Source organism: Podarcis tiliguerta, assembly GCF_965153285.1.
Source record: "Podarcis tiliguerta genome assembly, chromosome: 1".
Classification (NCBI taxonomy): Eukaryota; Metazoa; Chordata; class Lepidosauria; order Squamata; family Lacertidae; genus Podarcis; species Podarcis tiliguerta.
This window is the reverse complement of record NC_139534.1, coordinates 72,900,136-72,924,349: the sequence shown is the minus strand read 5'-3', so window position 1 is coordinate 72,924,349 and position 24,214 is coordinate 72,900,136. Positions and strand designations below refer to the sequence as shown.

At 45.9% G+C, this 24,214-nt stretch overlaps 1 long non-coding RNA gene across 1 annotated transcript in view; it reads left to right on the top strand.

Annotated features, from left to right (window-relative positions):
• The window catches only part of LOC310682362, a 599,763-nt gene that overhangs the window by 373,519 nt on the left and 202,030 nt on the right, over positions 1–24,214 (top strand). The window lies entirely within an intron of this gene.

Sequence of the window (24,214 nt, the reverse complement as noted above, 5' to 3'; positions counted from 1 at the left end):
CATTTCCAGATCTCTCGACCCTTTCTCCCTTTTTAAGTCTCCAGCCACCTACCACCTTAATTTGCCCAGGGGGCAAAATCCTGTCTGTTCCCCATAGCTCACAGTAAGCTCTGACAGTAAGAACTATAGTTATTTTCCCCCTCTAAAAGTTGCATTGAATTGGCCTACATTTGCATCCTATTTATAAAAATTAGCATGTGTATACTTTACGCAAATTGGTATAATGAGCCTGGGCAGACTTCGGTCTTTCAAATTTCAGTGGTGCCCTGTGTGAGGCCAAAATTCAGTACCCACCCCATCCCCTGCCTCAGCTTCTATTCTGCTCAGTTCTCTTATGTCATAGTAGCAGCACCCCATGGCACTCCTTGGCTCAGCACCCAGTGTGGTCGAACCACTTGTTCTGCCCTAAATCCACCTGTGCCGTTGGCTGTCCCTCGAGTCTTTTAAGTATCTATCAACACCCCTGCCTCGCTTCTCTGTGTTGTTAACATGGTGCTTCTGCTACAGTATGCAATGGTATAGATGCATGTGTGTACTTATTTAGGCAGAGTTTATTCTTGTATTGTTAGCTTTAATTGTTTACTGTTAAGTATGTATTTGTTGAACTTATAACTTCTTGTACTGAAAATATAATTTCAGCACATTCATGTCTCCAATAAACTATAAAAATAAAAATGGGAAACTGTGGGCAAAGAGATGCATTTTCCGTCTGATTATTATTTTTCTTATACAATATGAAAATTTTGGGGGGGAATTCACTATATCAGAGGCAGCCTAGTGTGAATTCTGGGACCCTACTATTCTAAAATTGATCTGTCACAGACACTTCATAAGCAAGGACAGTGAGTTTCAAGGCCCATTCATAGCAGTGAAAGGACACCGTTCGATGTGCATTCTAAACTGTTTCTGTAAATTCATGTGTTTCTTAGAAATATACTGTATTTTTCACCCTATAGGGCGCACCGGCCCATAGGGCGCACTTATTTGGGGGGGGAATAAAGGGGGGGAAATCCCCCCCCCGAGCCCCAAAGAAGCCATGACAGCGAGGGGGGGCCATGTCTTGGCTTCGTTTTTAGCCTCGGGGCTGGAGGTCCTGGAGCGCTCAACCTCGCCATCGCTCCCGGAGCTTGTGGGGCTGGAGGCGGGGGAAGCCCGAGCTTCCCCCGACCCCAGTACCCAGAATGGGTCCGGGAGCGATGGTGAGGTTGCGCTCAACCTCACTATCGCTCCCGGAGCTTGCGGGGCTGGGGGCGGGGGAAGCCCGAGCTTTCCCCGACCCCAGCCCCAGAATGGGTCTGGGAGTGGTGGTGAGGTTGTGCTCAACCTCGCCAGCGCTCCCGGAGCTTGCTGCTATCTGAAGCCCAGGGATCGCGGCGCTGTAGCCCACTGCGCACCCCGGGCTTCGGGCAGCTATCCGCAAGCCTGGGCTCCGCAGGCTTGCGGATAGCTTCCTGAAGCCTGGAGAGCGAGAGGGGTCGGTGTGCACCGACCCCTCTCGCTCTCCAGGCTTCAGCGAAAGCCTGCATTTGCCCCATAGGATGCACACACATTTCCCCTTCATTTTTGGAGGGGGAAAAGTGTGTCCTATAGGGCAAAAAATACGGTATATAAGGTTTTATTTTGTTGCACTTACACGATTTGGTTCTTTTTAATGAACTTGTAAATGAGTAACAAGCCATCTGTTCATGTATTCGCAACACAAGTTTTTTTCATGCTTTACTCCCAAACAACCAATTTCCTTGATTGACTTTAAAGAAAGGGCTTGTTCACTCAGCACTTACCCCCTGCTTGCACTTTAGAACAACGCATCCCAATCTGTTGCTAGATAAACTGGTAGGTCAGTTGCTTCGGCCTGGGTTTCCTCCAACTTAGTAGGGCTTTCCAGAGGAGAGGACAAAACAGGAAAGAGGACAACCTAGCTTCTCTGTAGCCCAGAGGTACAAAGGCAGGCAAAGATCAATGTATGCAAAAGCGTAGAAGATTTGCCAAGATAAGTACAGAAGAGTCAACACCACACTCAATAGGCATGTGGGAGACTAAGCAGCAGCAGCAGCAGCTCTGCCTCCTTCCCTCCAGGAGCCTTACTCGAACTGGTAGCTCATTGGACAGGAAAGGGAAAGGTTGTCCCTGCCACACCAATGTTGTGGTCAGATCTTGAATGAATGAGTCCACGTGGAGTGCCTGCCCAATTAAACAGCTGTGCCGAGACATTTTACAAGCCAAATATAGCCAGAAGACCATTCAAGACCCTTAGGGCTGAGGGCAGGCATAGGCAAACTCAGCCCTCTAGATGTTTTGGGACTACAACTCCCATCATCCCTAGCTAACAGGACCTGTGGTCAGGGATGATGGGAGTTGTAGTCCTAAAACAGCTGGAAGGCTGAGTTTGCCTATGCCTGGCTTAGGGGGAGGCCTGCAGCTCAGTGGTAGAGCATCTGTTTAACTTGCAGAAGGTCCCAGGTTCAAGCCCTAGCATCTCTAGGTAGGTCTGGGAGACAGCCCTGTCTGAAACCCTGGAGAAATGATGCTGCTCCGTGTAGACAGTGCTGAGTTAGATGGCCCAATGGCCCAACCCAGTACAAGGCACCTTCCTGTGTTCCTGGCTTGTTATGTTAAATTGTAAATGCAAGAGAGGGGGAGAAATGCTACAGGTGTAAGGCAGCTCCACTTGCTCCACTAAACCCTTTTTATCTAGGGTGGAGTGCTGATGAATCCGATGCATGTTTACTCAAGAGATAATGCCAGTGGGACTTACTCCCAGTTTCATGAAACACACACATTTGTCAGCTAGTTGGTTTCAGTCAGGCCATTGGGCTTCTTTGCTTACAGTCCAGCTACAGTGGTGATGCTACAGGAATCTGAACTAGGAGTTGCCAGGATTCAGCTCCAGTACTTTAATTCAATGCCAGGAGGACGTGATTGAACCAACTGTAGAGTACCTTTCAGCATGTACAAGGGTCATTCACTTTACCACTGAGTATGCAGAACTGCTCCCATTCATCTCAGCGCTCCTCAAACACAGAGTTGTCAGGAGATCCATCACACTGCAATAAAGGGTGGGGTTTTTTGGGGGGGGCTGCTTGAGTGAGTAAGCCCTCCTGCTTGAATTCTTGCCATGAAGCAGTTCCCCACCTTAATGGTGCTTGCACCCTAATTTTCTCCATGACTTGCTACTTGTGTTACCAGATTTCTATATTTTACATAGGTATTCATGGAATTATGATTTTGGGGTTCTTTATTAGAGACAAATGCATGCCACAGACATTATTGTGATGGATAAAATTACCCTAGCAAACGCCTACGTCTGAAGAATTTAGCTATAACTCATAAATGTCAATATGATCTATCTCACTTAGGGGAATTAGCAGTGATCATGCAGGCTGATATCATTAGAATATTTAGTTGCACAAATAGCTGTCAGAAAGTAAAAAAATGGCTCTGTGGCTTGAAGTGCCAGTACGGAAAAGAATAAGAGTGTATCTAACTAGACTTTCCTGTTAGTGCTAGGATCTCTGATTACACATTAAGACTTCCCCACCCCATTCCTTCCTCATGCACAGATTGGGGGGATGGATACACAGGGGGAGAGGAGGGAAGTCTCACTGTTCACAAAGAAATCCTTGGGCTAATGGGACTGTGACTTAACGCTGCTTTAGATAAAACCCTTAGATATCAGGGGTCAGCAACCTTTTTCAGCCATGGGCAGGTCCACCATCCCTCAGACCATGTGGGGGGCCGGACTATATTTTGGAGGGGGGGGGAAATAAACGAATTCCTATGCCCCACAAATAACCCAGAGATGCATTTTAAATAAAAGCACACATTCTACTGATGTAAAAACACGCTGATTCCCGGACCGTCCGCGGGCCGGATTGAGAAGGCGATTGGGCCACATCTGGCCCCTGGGCCTTTGGTTGCCTACCCCTGCCTTAGATGTTACACAGGCTACCAAGCCCATGATTTGTGCACCATACATTTCAACAGTTCCCAGCTGAGCTATGCTGTACACAGCACTTTGAAGTGGGCTTTAAAGCAAGCAGACCTGTAGGGACACTTAATAAATTATATGAGAGGTTAAGATAATCTGTCTCCTGCTGAGGGTCTGAAAGGGATGACACTAAATCAACCCCAGAGCCAAACTTACTATTTTCCTTTGGGTTCCTTGGGGCCTTTCTATATAGTTAAGAATGGCAGACAGTCTTTGCTAGGAAAGCACTGTCCTCTGAAAAGTACTCTGAATTTTCCTGGGCAAAACAACAAACAGGGATCAGAGGCAAGGGTACAGGGGTGAGAGGCAAGAAGGGGATCCTAAGTAAGTTGGTGTGCTGGTCCCGGGGGGGGGGCTTACCGTGTGGCGTGGTCCGAGTCTGGTCCTGAGGCCAGGGTCTGTAGGCTGCCCGCCAAGGGCAAAGCAGGGTCCAAGGCAAGGAGCCGGGTGTGGTCAGGAACTCTGGAAGAGCAGGTCAGGGTGCTGGCAGGAACAGATTTCCAGCAATGTTGCTCCCGCAACCTGGGACTGGGCTGACTGACCTTTATCTCCTCTGAGGCCTAGGGCGATCCCGGCCCACAGGTGACTCGCCTCTCCTGGCCTTAAGGCGAGCACTCCTCCTGAGAGAACTTAGTTCCCTCCGCCTCTCTGCCCTGAGCCTCTGCAGCTCAGGAGAGCCTGGAGGGTTACTGGACCCAGAGGCAACCTCACCTTCCCCTGACAGGGCTGGGAGAGGAGCACCTGCAGGCAATGGGTCCTCAATCACCTCCGGAGCCAGAGTGGATTCATCTGGTGTCTGCTCCTGAGGATCCGGCACAGGTGCGGGCCCTTCAGATTCAAGCCCCTACCCTGGCTCAGCCGGCCCTGGAGGCGGGGACTCCTGTGCAGGCTGGGATTCCTCAGGTTCAGCCTCTGAATCAGGTTCCCAGGCCATCACAGTTGGTGAAAAGCGAGCTATGCTTCTGCCACAATTAATGGGGTCATATAATCTTCAAGAAGAAGCATGGAGCAGCCTTCTGGGCATGTCCCCAAAGTTGAACAAACTTGAGGATGCAAACGCAGTCTGGTTATATGGGAGGCAGTGATCTATGGGTGTTGACCTAACTTGCCAAGGTGATTTTCTTAATGTCCAGGAGGGGCATAGGAGACTTTACATAACGAAGCGGAAAACAGGTACTGAACCATCACAAGTCACTATCACTCACAGAATTGTGGCAGAATCACACAGTGGTCTTCACGAAACACATGTTTCAGGAGTGATCCTTTGCTGCTGGTGACAGCTGAGATTGGATTTCTCAAGAAATGCAAACTAGGGGGCTGCCTTTAATTAAGCTGGCACTTGTTTTCTGGATGCAATCCATTGCTCTCAAGGGGCAACCCTTGCAATAAATATAGCACTATTTGCTGTGGGGTTCACTAGGTTTGGCAGACCTGCTCATGTTTTCATTATCTTACTAGAATCAGAGTTGGCTTATACTCGCTTGCACTTCCAGCTCAGAACAAAGCCAATTTACACACCCATAGTTTCGGGACACAGAAAGTTCTAAGTCAAGCTTCACAGTAACACCTGTCCCCATCCCAATGGAGGGAATCGAGACAGCAGGCAGGAGACAGCACCACTGAACTTGGAAGAGGCCCACTGAGCCTCTACTTCCTTTCCTAGAACAAGTGATACTAACTGACAATGTTGCTCACTCTGCTGGTAAGGAGAAGAGGACATTATTGGGCTATGTCACAGAAGAGGAATTAATACTTAATGGCATGGCTGGAGTTACTAGGTTCTGAGCGCAACGCTATTACAAAATCTAACAGTATTAACCAGGGGCTCATCCTGCAGAGAGATAAACACCATCATCTGCCAACAAGACCCTTCTGCTAGCTTCCTCATCCTTGATCTCTATCTGAGTGCACACAAAGTAGCTGGTGGGTGTGCTAACTAACAAAGGGCCCACGTGTCCTTTCCGATAGACTGGCTGCTATTAGGATTATCTAGTTCAATCTGTGAATATGTGGGCGTTCTATCATCTTCATTTTCATTTATTGTCCTGGCAACTCGGCCTTGATCTTATAGCTGGCTCCTCCGGTTATGATTCATGCTCTGCAGACACCTGGATAAGAACCCGATGTAACCATCATAACAAACCTTGTTAAATCATTGGCTTAACCCTAGACTTAATGAATATAGAAAATGTGAAATAAATGGCCTTCATTTGATTCTCGTTCCCACTTTGCAATAATCTCACATTGCAATAAAAGAAAATGATATTCTTATTCTTATTCTTATTCTTATCCTTATTCTTATGGCTTGTTAGTTGCTTGCTACCCAAAGGTCTGCAAGTAATTTACAACACATTTAAAAACATAAAGATAGCTACATTATATTAAAAAATCATACAGAACACCTCCCATTTATTCAAATATATACAGAAATATATACAGTGGTACCTTTGGTTATGTACTTAATTCGTTCCGGAGGTCCATTCTTAACCTGAAACTGTTCTTAACCTGAAGCACCACTTTAGCTAATGGGGCCTCCAGCCGCTGCCACGCCGCTGCCGTGTGATTTGTGTTCTCATCCTGAAGCAAAGTTCTTAACCTGAGGTGTTATTTCTGGGTTAGCGGAGTCTGTAACCTGAAGCGTATGTAACCCGAGGTACCACTGTATACACCAAACAGTCACAGGGAGCTTATAGGCAGCCATTGGGCAGCACACAAATATACTAACACAAACAACCTAATCCCAGTCCATTAAAAGCCTGAGGGAAAAGCTAAACCTTTACCTGATGCTGAAAACATGTCAGTGAAGAAACCAGACGGCCCTTGCTACGGAGAGCATTCCAAAAATAGGGAGCAACATCTTGAAAGGCCCTCTTTCTTGAGCCTTCCTCCTTAAGGGGAGACCCAGAGAAGAGCCTCAGAAGAAGATCTAAGAGTCCAGGTAGACAGGTGTTCTAGAAGATATTGGGGTGCTGAACCATAAATAGCTTGATAAGTCAAAACCATCACTTTGAATTGGGCTCAGAAGCATACAGGCAGGCAGTGTAATTGTAACAGATCAGGTAGCAAATGGGGTGAGGGACCTCTTTCTATGAGACCCTAGAGAGCAGCTGCCAATCAGAGTAGAGAAGACAGTATTGGAGATGATGAAGGAAATAATCAGGCCTGAGGTAAAGGAGAGGCTCCTGTTTTCTTAAGTGATTTGTCTCTTCAGCCATGATGAAACAAAAATAGTGAGTGAAGCTCCATCTGTGGGTATACAATTAATTTCCACACATACAACCTCCAGCTTTGGATTTTGTCCTCAGAACACAGTGTGTTTGATTAGAACAGCCTAGAAAATGTGTGAAAACTCCTCATTTGTCAGCTGCTGAAACGAAGTCCCTGGAAGAAATCATTTTCCCATTTCACCTCTTTCCTTGCCACATTCCTGCTCTTTGGTGAAAGAGAGAATGGGGCACCTCGGTCTTTAGAGCTTCCTGAAAATAAATCGCAAGTGTCCTTGAAGTCCCATCATTTATGTTTTAAAAATGTTCCTCATTCCCTTTGAAAAACGTTTGCTTCTCAGCCTGTGATGATGTTCTTTTGGATTTCTGTGCTGTGGTGTCTGATGCGTCTAGATACTATTATGGTACTCATTAAACTAACAGTTAAGATGGTCTTGCTCAGCTGCTTTATCCACTTAAATGCCCCAGAATCGTCATTCTTCAAAAGTTCTACCTTCTGCTCAAAACTTCCAGAAATATCCGTTGTAATATCCACCAGGTAGTATTACTTCACATCCCCTGAATTCAATAGAATAAATACTGAAGAAAGAGTAATCCAATGAGTTTCTCATCATGTTAATCCTGCCATTTAATTGTTTGACCAATATGAACATAACGTAAGAACGTAAGGCAAGCCTGCTGGATCAGGAGAATGGCTCATGTCAGGGACTGGCTAGATAGAAAGATGTGATGGCCTGGGATTCGGACTCTGATGCTGACCCTGAGGGATCCCAGCCTGCACAGGATTCCCTGCCTCCAGAACCAGCTGAGCCAGGGCTGGGGCATGAGCCTGAAGGGTCCTCACCTGTGCTGGATCCTCAGGTGCAGGCATCAGCTGAGTCTGCTCTGGCTCCTGAGGTGATGGAGGACCCATTGCCTGCAGGTGCTCCACTCTCAGCCCCATCAGAGGAAGCTGAGGTTGCCTCTGGGTCCAGTAACCCTCCAGCCTCTCCTGAGCTGCAGAGGCTCAGGGCAGAGAGGCGGAGGGAACTAAGTTCCCGCAGGAGGAGCGCTCACCTTAAGGCCAGGAGAGGCGAGTCACCAGAGGATCGAGGCCACCCTATGCCTCAGGGCAGATAAAAGCCAGCCAGCCCCAGTCCCAAGTTGCAGGAGCAACATTGTTGGTTGCTAGTTCTTGCCTGAACCATGTCTTGCTGTGCTGGTCCAGGGGGGGAGATTACCATGGGGCGAGGTCCAGGACCTGAGTTGAGGGTCGGCAGACGGTCCTCCATGGGCGAAGCAGGGTCCACAGCGAGAAGCCAGGTAAGGACAGGAACTCTGGGGGAACAAGACTGGATGCTGGCCGAAACAGCTCTTCAACGACGTTGCTCCCGCAACCTGGGACCGGGCTGACTGGCCTTTATCTTCTCTGAGGCCAGGGGCAGTCCCGGCCCCCAGGAGACCCGCCTCTCCTGGCCTTAAGGCGACCACTCCTCCTGGGAGAAACCAGTTCCCTTTGCCTCTCTGCCCTTTGCCTCTGCAGTTCAGGAGAGGCTGAAGGGTTACTGGACCCAGGGGGAGACTCACCTGTAGGCACTGAGTCCTCAACCACCTCCGGAGCCAGAGTGGATTCACCTGGTGCCTGCTCCTGAGGATCCGGCACAGGTGCAGGCACTTCAGAATCAAGGCCCTGCCCCAGCTCAGCCGGCCCTGTGCAGGCTGGGATTCCTCCGGTTCAGCCTCTGAATCGGATTCCCAGGCCATCACATTTGCTTTCCTGCCTGATCTCCTGATCCGCCCTGGCTCCCTGCTTGCAAGCCTGTTCCTGACTTCACCCGACTCGCTGCCCTGCACCCAGCTTCAACTACTATGGACTGCCTCCACGTTGCACCTTTGACCACGGACCAGACTTGGACCTCGCCTTTTGGGTAACCCACAAGACCAACACAAAAGGAGTGGCAGGAGGCAGCTGCTGGTGAATCATCAAGGGGAACCCCCAGGGGAAGACGTCTCAGAGCCCAGGGGATTGGTGGTGGGATGACGGTGAGAGATCAGAGGGAGAAGGGGGAGCAGACTGGGAGGAGAAGGTGTTTGAAGCTGTAGAGACAACAGGGTTTAGTAAGCAGGAGGAGGCTGAGGCAGAGAGCAGTCTGAATCCAGAGGAGGCTGGAGAGGAGGGGAGCCAGGAGACAGAGATGAGGCAGACTGTTGAAGAAGCCAGGGAGTCTCCCACTCCTGCTGCAACCAGCTCCCCTCCCTCCTGCTCTCCCAGAAAACACAGAGAAATGAAGAAGGTGGAGCAGAGAAAAACAAGTTGAAGGAGCCTCAGGCTGCTGAGGAAGGACCTGGGGGAGGAGTCTTACAGAGCAGGGGGAAGGCAGGAACCTTCGGTACTCACAACTGCCTCACTGGGAAGAGTTGCTGTGATCACTAGGCCTGCTGTTGTTTTTGTTTCTTTGACTAAAGAGTTAACTTTACTGACATCAGGTGTTTCATTGCTGACCTAACCCTGACTCTGGCTCCTGACAGCTCATCTCGTCTACCATAATATTTTCACAGAGGCCGACCAGATGCCTGAAGGAAGCCTGCAAGCTGGACATAAGCATAACGGCAGTCTGCCCACCTGTGATTCCCATCAACAGGTATTCAGAGGCATTATCCCATTGACAGTGGAGGTAGAATATACCCATCATGGCTCGTAGCCATTGATAGTCTTATTCTCTATAGATTTTTTCTAATCTACTTTTAAAGCCATCGAAAATTAGATGGGAATCATAGGTGGGCAGAAGCGTTGTTGTTCTTTGGAGCAGATTTGTGGATGGCACAGGGCACACGTGGGAAGAGGAAAGTGGGCATTATTTACTTATTTAGATGACTAGCACCCAAACCGGCTAGTTGGGATGGGGGGTGGGAATTGGCAAGGATTCTTTGTTAGGGTCACCAAACTATTTGGGCCTAGGGATACATTGGCAAACTGTAGAAACTGTTGTGGGCACCACACCCACACCCACCCACACCACAACCAAGCACGCACCACAACCTGCTCTATTGGCTAGAGAACACTATTCCAGGCCTAATTTCAGTGTGCAGAGAGATCCCGTGGATCTCAGAGAAGGTCTTTGCAGGTGCCATGTTGACCACCCTCTGCCTTGTGTGTTGTTGTTTAATCGTTTAGTCGTGTCCGACTCTTCGTAACCCCATGGATCAGAGCACGCCAGGCTTCCTGCCTTGTGTAATACCTCCATTTATAAGTACTTGTGTGAACCCTCTCAAAAGCAAATCCATTAAGAGTCAAAAGTCTGGGGGCCAACGTGAATGAAGGAGAGGGGCATAGTGAGCAAATTATTCTGATTTATATTTTTCCCCTTTGGGATGATTTACAAATTAGGTTTCAGATATTTGCGGGGTTTTGCAGAAAGAAGGTGTAAAAGTGCAGAACTGAGCAAGTTCCTACTTAATTCTTTTCCCCTTCAAATGTATCACTAAGTATGCACTAAGGTTTTTTTTGTTGAAATATATATATCCTTTGAAGTCAAAATTCAAAAGCAAACTAGGGATAGTTTGAAATTCTAAATAATAACAGTAATAATTCTGATAATCCTGTGCCAAACTAATAATTTTTTGCTCATTCCAAAAAGTGTGGTCTTTAACATCATTCTTGAGAGAGCATCACTTTGTTGCATGGCAATAACAGGCCATAATATCCGGTTCTTTGGGGATTATTATGTCTAGCACCTCCCACGGAGCTGTACATTATGTCGCCTATTCAGGGTCAAAGGAAGACGTAATGAAAGGAAGTAATCTTCCCTGTTGCAGCTGCCCTGTGGTATCTACATACATAATCAAGCACACAGAGCCTTGGCATTTAAATAAATGTCAGCATTGGATTATCAGACAAGATGAGACAGGGTTTTCCTGGAACTCACCTTGAACACCTCCCTTGTTTTCTTATAATGGCAATGGCGCCTAGTGCCGGAACTGTGCTCCAGTGAGTTCCAGTTGAAAAAAGGCCCTTCCCCTAACCGCAACTAATATTGTCCTTCTGTTTGGGATTTTCCTAACACATCAACAACTGGATTTTTGGACAAAGCCTTTGCCTTCCTCTTGTTTCATCCAATATCCTTCTTGCATGGACAAAGCCTGCTACAGTGGTACCTCTGGTTACGAACTTAATTCATTCTGGAGGTCCGTTCTTAACCTGAAACCGTTCTTTACCTGTGGTACCACTTTAGCTAATGGGGCCTCGCGCTGCCGCCGCACTATTTCTGTTCTCATCCTGAGGTAAAGTTCTTAACCCGAGGTACTACTTCCAGGTTAGCGGAGTCTGTAACATGAAGTGGTTTTAACCCAAGGTGTTTGTAACCTGAGGTACCACTGTATTAAGAACTTGCAAGGTGATTTAAGCCACTGTTTGCCTCCCAATGCTATGTAACAGTGTCATTCCAGCAGTGTGATTGGTTAATCTCTCTCTCTCTCTCTCTCTCTCTCTCTCTCTCTCTCTCTCTGTGTGTGTGTGTGTGTGTGTGTGTGTGTGTTACAATATTATTCCAATAATAGCCCCATTATAACAATTCATATCCAATTAATACAAATTAATCAAATACCAGATTATACATTTTAGTTAAAGTGGCCCCCCGTGTGCTAGATTTGATGGCTTCCTAAAAAAGTTCTGCGTTCCAAAACCTAATTAATTTCAGTTACGTTCCAGTTAAAATTATAATCCTTTATAGGGCAGCTGCAATCTTGAGGATTTCTATTTGTGTTGCTACATTAGGTAATTTATAAAACTTCAAGTAAGGAACTCGAACTGTTATTTCTTTCTGTGTGTGGCAATTATTTTATCCATGATGTTTCTTGCTGTCCATGTATGATGTTGTGTCTTTCTTTCCTCTGATTGTTGCTGTTATTCAAAGAATGAGTTTTCCCCACCATTCTTTGTTTATCTCCGCCTGTCTCTCCCTGCAATGTCGAAGGGGGTGTACATTCCCGGTGCACCGGAAACGGAAGCCCTGTAAAACTGTTTTAGTGTAACCTGGCCTCAGACCTGCTGCTGAAAAGCAGGTAGTAACTTTGTGGGGGGTGGGGATCCTTTAGGTAGATTTTCACGGCTATCAAAAATCCAGGAGCAGGCTGGCATGTCTTATTCTTACATCAATCTACACATGGGAGCTGCACCAATCCCTGACAGAAACAAGAAGACACTATATAAGGGTGCTGTGGAAAGGAAGTTTTATTTTTAAGAATTGCCTGAGGGGTTTCAAGCTTCACAGCTCTTTTCTAAGGGGCATTTTCCATTTTTAGCACTTTTGAGGAAACTAGGCTCTCTTTCCTCGCTTACTTACTGGCTGTGTTCATGTCATCTTTCCCAGCTTTGTAAACCAGTACCCTGGCTTCTTATCCTAGCTTGTTAACTATATTGAGCCAGAGTTCCGGGTTCAGATTTAAAAGGGAACTTTGGTTAAATGCAAGCCAGCAATTAAGTGCCTGAGCCAGGAAATGTGCAGTGACATCATGAGGAAGAAAGTGTAAAGCGATGGCAGTGTGCCACATGACAGCGTCCTTTAGTGCTCACTTCCGGAAACAAGAGTTGTAACTTGAAACTTGGGCAGCAACACAGTGTTGTGACTCAGCCTGCATACACCTTACCCTTTACTCTCCATTCAGTATGCTCCCACTGATAGTTTTTGAAGATGCATGCCCACCACGTTAGCTACAAACCATATCGATCCTGTAGTTCCTTGAGAAAGACTGCTGTTCGCTGTGTCATTTCTCAAAGCAGCTCCAAATCCGACTAGAAAACATTAGCCACATTCCCTCTGCAGGTGAGCCTGGTGTGCACATTTGAAAGAGCCATTGTGCATGCCCAGATGATAGCTTCGTTAATAGGAGTGTTGTGGGAGTTGCAAGAGCAGGTTGGGCTATGATCTGAGACACCATGGTTTGAATTCCCCCTCAGCCATGAAACTCAGTGGGTGACCTTGGGCTAGTCAACATCTCTTAGCCTAACCTACCTCACAAGGTTGCTGTGAGGATGAAATGGGGTGGGGGAAGAACCATGTACACCACCTTGAGCTCCTTGGAAGATAAAAGCGGTATATAAATGTATTAAATAAATAAAATAATGCATGTTGGGTAAATACAACCGCCTTCTGGCAGTTCCCTCACTGTGAGAAGCCAAGTTACAGGGAACCAGGCAGAGAGCCTTCTCAGTAGTGGCACCCACCCTGTGGACCGCCCTCCCACCAGATGTCTAAGAGAAGAACAACTACCAGACTTTTAGAAGACATCTGAAGGAAGCCCTGTTTAGGGAAACTTTTAATGTTTAACAGACCACTGTATTTTAATACTTTGTTGGAAGCCACCCAGGGTGGCTGGGGAGACCCAGCCAGATGAGCGGGGTATAAATAATAAATTATTATAGTATTCTTATTGCTCATCCCTGGCAATCCATAGTTTGTTTCATTCTGGCTTGCCATTATATGCAAACCAGGCTAGTTTTGGTGAACAGTGAAATCTTCCGAAATGAAATCTTCCCAGCAACTGAGTGCCAGTACCAACAATCATGGGAGTGAATGAGAAGAATGCTTTGCAGTAGCGTGCTGAAGGACAGTTGTAGTCAAAAACAGCTCTGAGGCTGCTGAAATGGGGTTTGACATAATGAGGACACTAGCAATGCCCTGGATGTCACAAATGATGCTATAAAAAGCAGTGTGGGCCCAAGGTGAGAGGTCTGGTCAAGAAGAGGAGGAACTGCAAGACAGCAAATATATCTGTGCACATGAGAACTCAGTCCGGTCTACAAACCCATGGACAGCAGGTTTGTCAGCTCTCGTACAACATAGGACTGCACCCTCATGCCACCAAGTGTGGAATTTGGTTCAAAATGTGCAGTTCCCTTCCAGTGGAATGGAGTTACAAAACAGCTGTCAGAACTCTAAAATTCCTGCTGTTTTTAGTCACTTACGCAGTAGGTTCATCCATCTAGAAAGAGCTCTAGTGTTTAACAGAGCCAAACTACTGTGTTAGGAGCTTTCATTGTAATTTTCTACTCAACATATTTTGCAAAACATAAAACTCGGTTTTGGGGACTCCAAATGTAGCACTTTAGCATAACTGGTAGTTTTATCCTCAGCCCCATGACATAAGTATTCTGTATTCTCACAGCATCCTTATTCCTGAAACACTAACTCTTTTTGCCCTGAACTGCTTCCTGCAATCTTCATACTTGTGTAGGCTCAGAAGGATCTGTGGTCTGATCCACCAAGAAAAGCATTTATTGACACATTACTTCCAACAAACAGAAGGGGACAGAGAAGCTTGACATCCTGTCCTGATGATGCCATAAAGGCATTTATACACCATTCTGTTGAAGTTATTGTGCAATTTTACGAAACCATGATGGTGTGCGTCTGAATGCAAAATGAGGACGAGATTCTGACAGTGCATCTTAAGATTACAAAGTCCATGCTGTTGTGTGACTGCGAGAGAAGTGCACATTCATTATTTATTTTTATTTAAGAATTGATAAACTGTGCAATGGAAAATATTTCAAGTGGCGAAGAGTGTATGGAAATATGTAAGAGAATACCAATCATAAAACAAAATTAAGAGCGTAATAAAAATCCTTCATTGTAAATTGCATAGACCACAAACTAAAAATAACTCATTAAAATAGCTGCGCTGATAACTCCAGAACTGCAACAAACAGGTGGATTTCCCATGGGAATCTGCTACTTAGGACTAGGAAAGAGATTTGATAATAAAACCCTTCTTGAGGGTTTCACACATCTCTAGTCATAGATGCTGCTGGGATTTCTCAGTTCCTCAGTCAATTAAATCTGTTAAGACTAGTTCTGAAGGAAGTACCTAGTGTACAAGATGAAATTTTGTTCATTTCTATACCAGCCAAGAATAGTTAGGGTGGACTAGGGTTCTCTCCCTCTCATCTTGAAGTAAGTAATCCAGGAGCTAGAGAAGACCGGGGGGGGGGGGGGTGACAAACTTTTACAGTGGTACCTCAGTTTTCAAACGTAATCTGTTCCGGAAGACCACTCGATTTATGAAATACCTTATTTTTCACCCTATAGGACACCCTTTTTCCCCTCCAAAAATGAAGGGGAAATATGTGTGCATCCTATGGGGCGAGTGCAGGCTTTCGCTGAAGCCTGGAGAGCGAGAGGGGTCAATGCGCACCGACCCCTCTCGCTCTCCAGGCTTCAGGAAGCTCTGTGCAACCCTAAGGAGACCAGCTCGAAGTCGTGCCGCTCTCCCGAGGGCTGCGCAGAGCTGCCTGCAGTCCCGGGCTTCGCACAGCTCTGTGCAACCCTAGGGAGCCCGGTGTGAAGTCGCACTGGCCTCCCAAGGGTTGTGCAGAGCTGCCTGCATTCTGAAGCCTAAGGCACGCTGAAGAGCGCGCCCGGGCTTTGCGCAGCTCTCCACAAGCCTGGGGAGACCGGCACGACTTCCCGCTGGGCTCCCTAGGCTTGCGGATAGCAGGCTGTTCTGGGGGCTGGGGTTGGGGGAAGCTCGGGCTTCCCCCGCACCAGCCCCGCGCCTGGGGGGGATTTCTTTCTTTCCCCCCAAAAAAACTAGGTGCATCCTATGGGGCGGTGCGCCCTATGGGGCGAAAAATACGGTATTTGAAAACCAAAAACTGATAGCCAACAGCTAGGCCTCAGGATCTTGCACTCAGCAGAACCATGTTCGACTTCCGAGGCGTGTTTGAAAACTGAAGCGCTTACATCCGGATTTACGGTGTTCAAAAACCGAAATGTTCATCAATGGAGATGTTCAAAAACCGAGGTACCGCTGTATTTCATTTTGCCAGCAAACAAACATGAATCTTTATTGCTGTCTTGGTAGAGAACACAACTGAAACCTAAAAGCAGAACAAAGGAAAAGCCGATGGGTAGAGCCTTGATAGTTTGAATATTTGACTCCTCAAGGGTCCACAAAGGATGAAGTTTAGGGCCACTTAGGTAATTAAAGGGTGAATGTGATCATGAAAAATCCACCCTGAGTTGGGAGAACTTTTTAGTGAGTGAAATTGAGTCCTGCTGCATTTTTGGCAAGAATTCCAGCACCTTGTGAGGTAATTTTGAAACTACCATTGTTTCTGTTCTTAAAACAAGCTGTCATTTTTAAAATGACGATTGTCATTTTCATGTCACAAATGAAAAATAAAACAAAGCAACTCACTATATGCGGGTGAAGTTTGCTCTGGGGGAACAGTACACCCACTGGCACACACATACACCCCTTGTTACAAGGCTAAGTCACATTCAAACAAACCCGAGAAAACTCAAACAATCTGGTGCATTCAAAACAACCTCTAAGACATTAATCAATGCAGTAAACATAGATATCTTTTCCTCTGATGGTTACTATTTAAATCTCCCATCTAATGAGAAACAGCAGACATCTCTGTGCAGTGAAAGCATTCAGAGATAGCTTTGTGTATGAAAAAAAAAATTGTTCTAATGAATTTGCTTTGCATAGGTCACTGATGCAGATCTTCATGAAAAGCACAGAACTGCATTAATCTTTCTTATCTCGCTTTGTAAACACGAGGAGGAGGTTTTATTCATATCAGCAACTTAGCTAACTGAGCTGCATTTGGAGAGGAGAGAAATTACTCATGATATTCCAGTATCCTGTGCTGCTAGCCAAATGTAGAATCCATGCTGTCATGTTCAAGTCTGAAGTCAATGTGTGATAATGAAAATATAGCATCTGGACAAATTTACAGCATGACCAGTCCTTGAAGAAAGATATTAGCTTTGGAGTGTGGAAGTTGTCATGGTTTGCATTTTTGAGTACAGGTGTAGAGATCTTTTCTAGTGCAGCTGTTGCATTGGATTCCTCTGTTGCACAACATTCAAACACACAGGTCTACTAGCACAAGAGCCCTCGTACTTGCAGACAGGAAACATTGCATGCAGGCCAGTGAGATTGTGTGCAGATGTGAGCAAAGCTTACTATATGGGTTGCAACTTGCAGTATGCAGACTGCTGGAACCCCTAGTTAAGTAAAACAATCCTTGGACAAGAATGTGTTCTTACTTTCCTAAAATACTGTTTTGCATTGTTGGCTAAACTATTCCACCTCTAATGACTAGACCTTTGTATTCTTTCACAGGCAACCAACATGCAGTGCTGATCAAAGGTGGATTACGTAGTTTGCCTGGAATTGGGAGCCGGTGGATTTTGGCCTTCTGTTTTCAGAATAAAAGGAATTCTATATTCCAGAGTCTGAGCTTTGCTTCTATCTAGGTCCTCTCAGATGACGTCTGAGCCATTAAATATTCACTAATGCTTTCAAGGCTGGGATGGGTGTCAGATCTAGAATTTGGGAGGGGAAATCTTTTTAATGTCGCTAATTTCTTTCGCACCTTTTCATGTTATTTGTAGCACCTCAAGCTAGGATATTAATAGCACCTAGAAAGCAATGTTTCCATTTGTAAAGCAGAGCCAGAGAGAGAAAATAAGCAGGTCTATTCTCGGCCGCACCCATCCCACCTTGTAGAAACCATTAGGGTGAAAAGGAGACATAAAGAGGTCAAATGATTCATGCTCAAGGCTGCATGGTGAATCCCAGGATTACAGCTCAGAAACATGTGGCTTTTTAGCCTGATTTGTAGACAGCGCAAAGAGAACTGCTTGACCCCTTATTCTCTTTGACACCAAATCATGATACATTTATGAGCGCTGGGCCTTAATACTGAATGAAGTGAGGCCACTTGTAAGTGGATAATATTGCCCTTTGGCTTTTGTCAGTTAACTTGCCTCGTGCACAAATGGGGACCCCTTCCCATAAATCCTTTTCATTGTGCTTTCATGATGATTGCTGCTCGTGGTGCTATTGGGGCGGTCACTCACAATCCTGCTTTCAGTACTGTGGCATCGGCAAACATTTTGGGGCAGTTATACCACTTCATTTTCATATCCCATCACTTCCCATAATTCAAATATTCTGGTTTATTCCGCCCACCCCCCACGCGCGCTTTTGTTGCTCTATAACTGCTCCAGACGTGATAATGTGGAAACATTGGGAAAACATTGCAGAACAAACTAAAGCAGGGGAAAAAATCCACCACTAACTCACCACAGTGGTACCTCGGGTTACAAACACTTTGGCTTACAGATGCTTCAGGTTACAGACTCTGCTAACCCAGAAGTAGTACCTTGGGTTAAGAACTTTACCTCAGGATGGGAAGAGAAATCGTGCAGCAGCGGTGCAGTGGCAGCAGGAGGCCCCATTAGCTAAAGTGGTACCTCAGGTTAAGAACTGTTTCAGGTTAAGAATGGACCTCCAGAACAAATTAAGTTCTTAACCAGAGGTACCACTGTATTATTCTGTCAACAACATGTTGCAGAATATATCAGCCATAAAATCCCAGTCGGGGGGGGGGGTGTCTTTGGTGACATTGGGGGCTGGGGAGGGAAATAGGCGGTATTAGGTGGTATTCACCTGAACTAAGTTTTACTCAAAGAAAGCCCTTTGGAATTAACGAACCTAATGTAATGTCCATTAATTTCAGTGTGCCTACTCTGAGTGGGCCAGTGCATTTGCATTTGCATTGCATAAGACTGCCCCCTCCCCATCTTGCCCATCTCCCTCTCCTTCCTAGTGCCCTCACCCCACCATGCCATCCACTACTACTGAGTAAAATAACAAAATAAAGTAGAATACCAATAACAGGGTCCCCCACAGTTATTGTTTGCAAAGGGTAATGTAGTTCTGCTAGATTTTGAACAAAGATCCTGAGGGAACCACTGAGTACGTGTTTTTACAACACTAATGAGGAGGAAGACAGTGTGAGGTGAGAACGTGTCTGTTTTGCTCCCTAGATTACTACTAGCAGACTGAATCTATCAGATAAATAATGGCAGAAGGAGATGCTGCACAGATGTGATAAATAGGTGTTGGTCACCTTTGCAAGCAAAAGGGGGAGGAGAGACGTATTATAAAAGTAAGAATTTAAAAAACGAAATGCAGTGCTGTAACAATCTCGTAAAGTGACTAAAGGTGGTGAAATCATTGTTAATAATAGACTAGAAGGTGTAAAATGATGTGAGGTCAAAATGCAGAAATGCAGCAAGCATTAGCTGGTGTCAACACAGAAAAGAGTAAGAGCGCTTCAAGCTTTAAAACTGCAGTTAATGCTTTGGAGTGGCAGCCCCAACTTTGTAGAACAGGGGTAGGTAACCTAAGGCCCATGGGCCACAAGCAGCCCACGGGGGTCATTTAACCAGCCCCCGAGCCGCCCGCTCGGCGAGTCCCTGCGTGCTGCGCTAAACCATCACAGCACGGCACAGGGATTCGCTTCCGCGGTGCCGGTAATAGCATCTGCTATAGGATCTCCACTGTAGTGAGCCAGCCCAGGCGAGGTAAAGCTTGCCGACCCCTGTTGTAGAACTTCCTGCCATGGACCCTCTGCATATGCCCAACCTGTGAAGTGCCACACACAGCTGCAACCTTAGGTAGGACTGCCACCCCCCTGCTTGTAGTCCTCTATGGACATGGAGTTTCAGGGATAGCCTCAGATTTTCAGATATCTTTGTTGTAATATGAGTGCTCAGCAGCTGCGAAATAGCAGCTCATAGTTTACATCATGTGATTCTTATGGGACTGAGCGTGAGACCGGATGTTCAACGCTCTTCTCAGGGATGTGTTCTCAGTGTAACTTGAGACCTTCCTGTTGTTGTTGCAAAGGGGGAGTCAGTGAGATGTTCAGAGGTTTCTGAGAGAGCAGACATGCTTTGTGCAAGCTCTTGTACAGTGTACAGTCCAGGAATAAAGTAGAATGAAACAAACTACTTTTCAGACTGTTTTCTTTCTCCTGCTGGCATGCAAGGGGGGAAGGAGTGTGCATCTCTCAAGAGGGAGGTGTCAGTTATTGAAGATCTCCCTGGTCTGACCGAAGACCAGCCAGGGAAGATCACCGGCAACAGACCCCAGTGCCTGGGAAGAGGAATCAGCCTTTCCCGAGGGGGCCGGTTTCCAACAATCTTATCTAAAGGTGTTGTTGTTTAGTTGTTTAGTCGTGTCTGACTCTTTGTGACCCCATGGACCAGAGCACGCCAGGCACTCCTGTCTTCCACTGCCTCCCGCAGTTTGGTCAGATTCATGTTTGTAGCTTCGAGAACACTGTCCAACCATCTCGTCCTCTGTCGTCCCCTTCTCCTTGTGCCCTCCATCTTTCCCAACATCAGGGTCTTTTCCAGGGAGTCTTCTCTTCTCATGAGGTGGCCAAAGTGTTGGAGCCTCAGCTTCAGGATCTGTCCTTCCAGTGAGCACTCAGGGCTGATTTCCTTAAGAATAGATAGGTTTGATCCATGGGACTCTCAAGAGTCTCCTCCAGCACCATAATTCAAAAGCATCAATTCTTCGGCGATCAGCCTTCTTTATGGTCCAGCTCTCATTTCCATACATGGGAAAACCATGGCTTTAATTATACAGACCCGTGTTGGCAAGGTGATGTCTCTGCTTTTTAAGATGCTGTCTAGGTTTGCCATCGCCTTTCTCCCAAGGAGAAGGCGTCTTTTAATTTTGTGACTGTTGTCACCATCTGCAGTGATCATGGAGCCCAAGAAAGTAAAATCTCTCACTGCCTCCATTTCTTCCCCTTCTATTTGCCAGGAGGTGATGGGCCCATTGGCCATGATCTTCATTTTTTTGATGTTCAGCTTCAGACCATATTTTGCGCTCTCCTCTTTCACCCTCATTAAAAGGTTCTTTAATTCCTCCTCACTTTCTGCCATCAAGGTTGTGTCATCTGCATATCTGAGGTTGTTGATATTTCTTCCGGCAATCTTAATCTTGGGATTCATCCAGCCCAGCCTTTCGCATGAAGGTAAAGGTACCCCTTACCATTAGGTCCAGTCACGGACGACTCTGGGGTTGGGGCTCTCATCTCCCTTTATTGGCCGAGGGAGCCAGCGTACAGCTTCCGGGTCATGTGGCCAACATGACTAAGCTACTTCTGGTGAACCAGAGCAGTGCACGGAAACACCATTTACCTTCCCGCTGGAGCGGTACCTATTTATCTACTTGCACTTTGATGTCCTTTCAAACTGCTAAGTGGGCAGGAGCAGGGGCCGAGCAACGGGAGCTCACCCCGTTGCGGGGATTCAAACCGCCGACATTCTGATCGGCAAGTCCTAGGCTCTGTGGTTTAACCCACAGCGCCACCCGTGTCCCACCCACGTTCTTATCCTAGGAACTAGGAAACTGGGAGGCGGGTACTGAACTCTCATGTCTCCTTGTTCTCCTGGTAGAAACATGTCCTGATAAACTGGCCCTATTGTCTGGTATGGTGGCCTTCTTCATTGTTTTCATCTGCATTGTTTTCTCCCTGAGCACCCCACCGTTCTCACCTTTGGCGATATGGGTGCCTTTCACTGCCTCAATGTCAGCTGAGATTTGCTCTTCCACCACTGATCCCAATTCCACCTCAGCCTTCAACATGATTCAAAGGATCTCTTTGCACTACTGCCATCTATCTTTCTTGAGGCAAGGACTGTTTGAAGTTGGCGCGAGGAGCGGATCGCATATTGCAAAGGTCTGAAATAGGGCATCTTAGCTGATTTGTCTGAGTTGTTTAATTTTGTGTTTGTGCTTTGTGTTTTTTAATTACTTCATGTTGCTTCTGAGAGCTTCATGTTGCTTCGGATGGCATTGCTGCCTTGAAAGGTGGCATAAAAATATCAAAATCAAAAAGATGATGCACAATACTTTGGTCAAATTGCTGTTGCATTATGCTAAATCAGACTGTTTGTCCATCTAATTTAGAAATATCTGCACTGACTGGCAACGAGTCTCCAGGCCTCCAACTGGTGCGTTTCTCATCTCCTGCTACCAGAGATACCAGGGTTTGGAGCTGGATACATGAAAACTGATATTTCTGGGCCCTTGTGGCCACTGAACTGCATTGTCCAGTTTTTCCTGTGGTTGTGTGAATGCTCATTCACACATTCTAGTCAACACTTGATTCAGCAATCAAGTGATGCTTAGGCATGTGTGAACCATCCATAAATTGCAACCTTCCCTTCAAGAACCACTAACTGGCCCACATCCTTCACCCATTTACCCTTGTCGCAAATGGAAATCTTTCTCCTTCACTGATCAGGGTTTCGGCTGCTGCTTCATGTTTCCATTTCAAGCGGTTTGAAAAACTTCACAGATGATGTGGCAAGTGCACACACAAATTGCCCTGTTCCTACACTGTGTTCTTTGCTCTTGGGCTGAGAGAAACGTGCTTTGCAGCAGGGACGTGTGTGCCAGCTTTGGCAATCTGTACAGCTCCCGCCTGCCTGCCTGCTCTTCTCCATTCTAATTTTTTTAGACTTCCATTTAAAAAAAGAAAGAAAAGAAAAACAGCACAACAGTGTAAAATATTTGCTCCCTTAATGTGTGCATCAGATTCCATTGATTTTCCATACCAGCATTTTCTCCCCTTTGTGAATTATTGTGGCATAGGAACCAGAGGAATTCACTGACTCCTTTTCCTTGAAATTGCATTTTGACTTCGTACAGAGCGTTTCTTAATTTGGCAATGATATTAACATTCGCTGCTTGAACTAATTTCTATTAAGCTACCAGCTCATTTTAATAGCACAGTGGGACAATATGTTGCAGGAAAACGAAGTCCCTACAGAAAGGGAGACAGATTCTAATGAACTCAAACCTGCAAAAGTTGTTGAACTTCCCCTCCACTACTAAGATACTCTGCCATCAGAAATTTACAAGTTAAGATGGGAGCCACAATCCCAGTTGCTTCTTAAGGCATGACCAAGGATGTGCATTTGTTTCACTATGAATAGGAAACTGAACCAAATGTTTCAATGAATGCTGCTGATGGCCATCTGGTTTTTCCTGAAATGTTCTGGATGAGGAAATAAACAAATCAGCACAAATGCTCAGTACACTAGACCTAGTCTAACCACCACATGAACTTTGTGTAAGCAAATCAGGATTAATGCCGAATAAACAAGCTGTCTGTAGGATCCCTTAGAAGAGTAAAGGTGGGAACACACACAAAACTCCATAATAATATATGGTACTTTAACATAGCTTTTGTAGAATATTATGCATCTGGACTGACAGCAGATTTGTTTTTATATTTAAAGGAGAATAATTCTGGCTTCTACCATTGCATATAACCGTTTATTGTACGTCTACCTTTTGGACACTAAGGAAACAGAATTATATGCAATGTGCTAGCTTTCCACACCTTGGGAGGGAAAGTTCTCTCAAGAGATCCCAAGTTGAATTTTTGCATTCTGCTTTCCTTTGTCCCACTGAAAGCTGAAATGACAGTATCTGTGATCAATCAAAGCTCAGAATGACAATTCATATTTCTAAGAAGGCTTTTAAAAGTGGTGTGCGCAATTTCAATCTAAGAAGACTTGACTGATTTAGTGTAAATTAGCTCATTCCTGCGTTATAAGTAGCAGTTGGGCTTTGATATACACACACCAGCTAATTATCCTTGAAAATTAACCATGTCACAAAATCTTACACATTGCAGAAATAGCTCCCACTATAGATTCAAATAAACAAAGGAAAAGCATACACTGGGGTACTACATAAGTAAATAGCAATAACAGAATCCTCAGAATAGCTACCAAAGGGTGTGTGTACACTCATTGATTGGTATTTTGAAAATGACAGCACGAAGGTGATTGCTTCATTCTGGAGAAAACAAGATATATTTCTCACGGGTTTCAGTCCCCTTTGTGTATAACCCGGCTCTCAAAACACATTTCAGCAATGCTGATCAAACCAATACTCTCTTCCAGCAAGAGCTTCCATGCAATTCACAAGGCAAGTCATCCTCCCCCCCCCCCTTTTTTACAATTCTGATTCATTCAGTGGCCATTTACCTGGGTGATGGTGGGGAGTTTGAGAGTTCCAGAATATCCACTTGTCCAATGGGGTTCATCAGGACCAGCCACAACAATATGGAACTCAACATCAGGAAGCTCAGTTGGCTTATTCTTTTGGGGCCTTTAAGCAAATT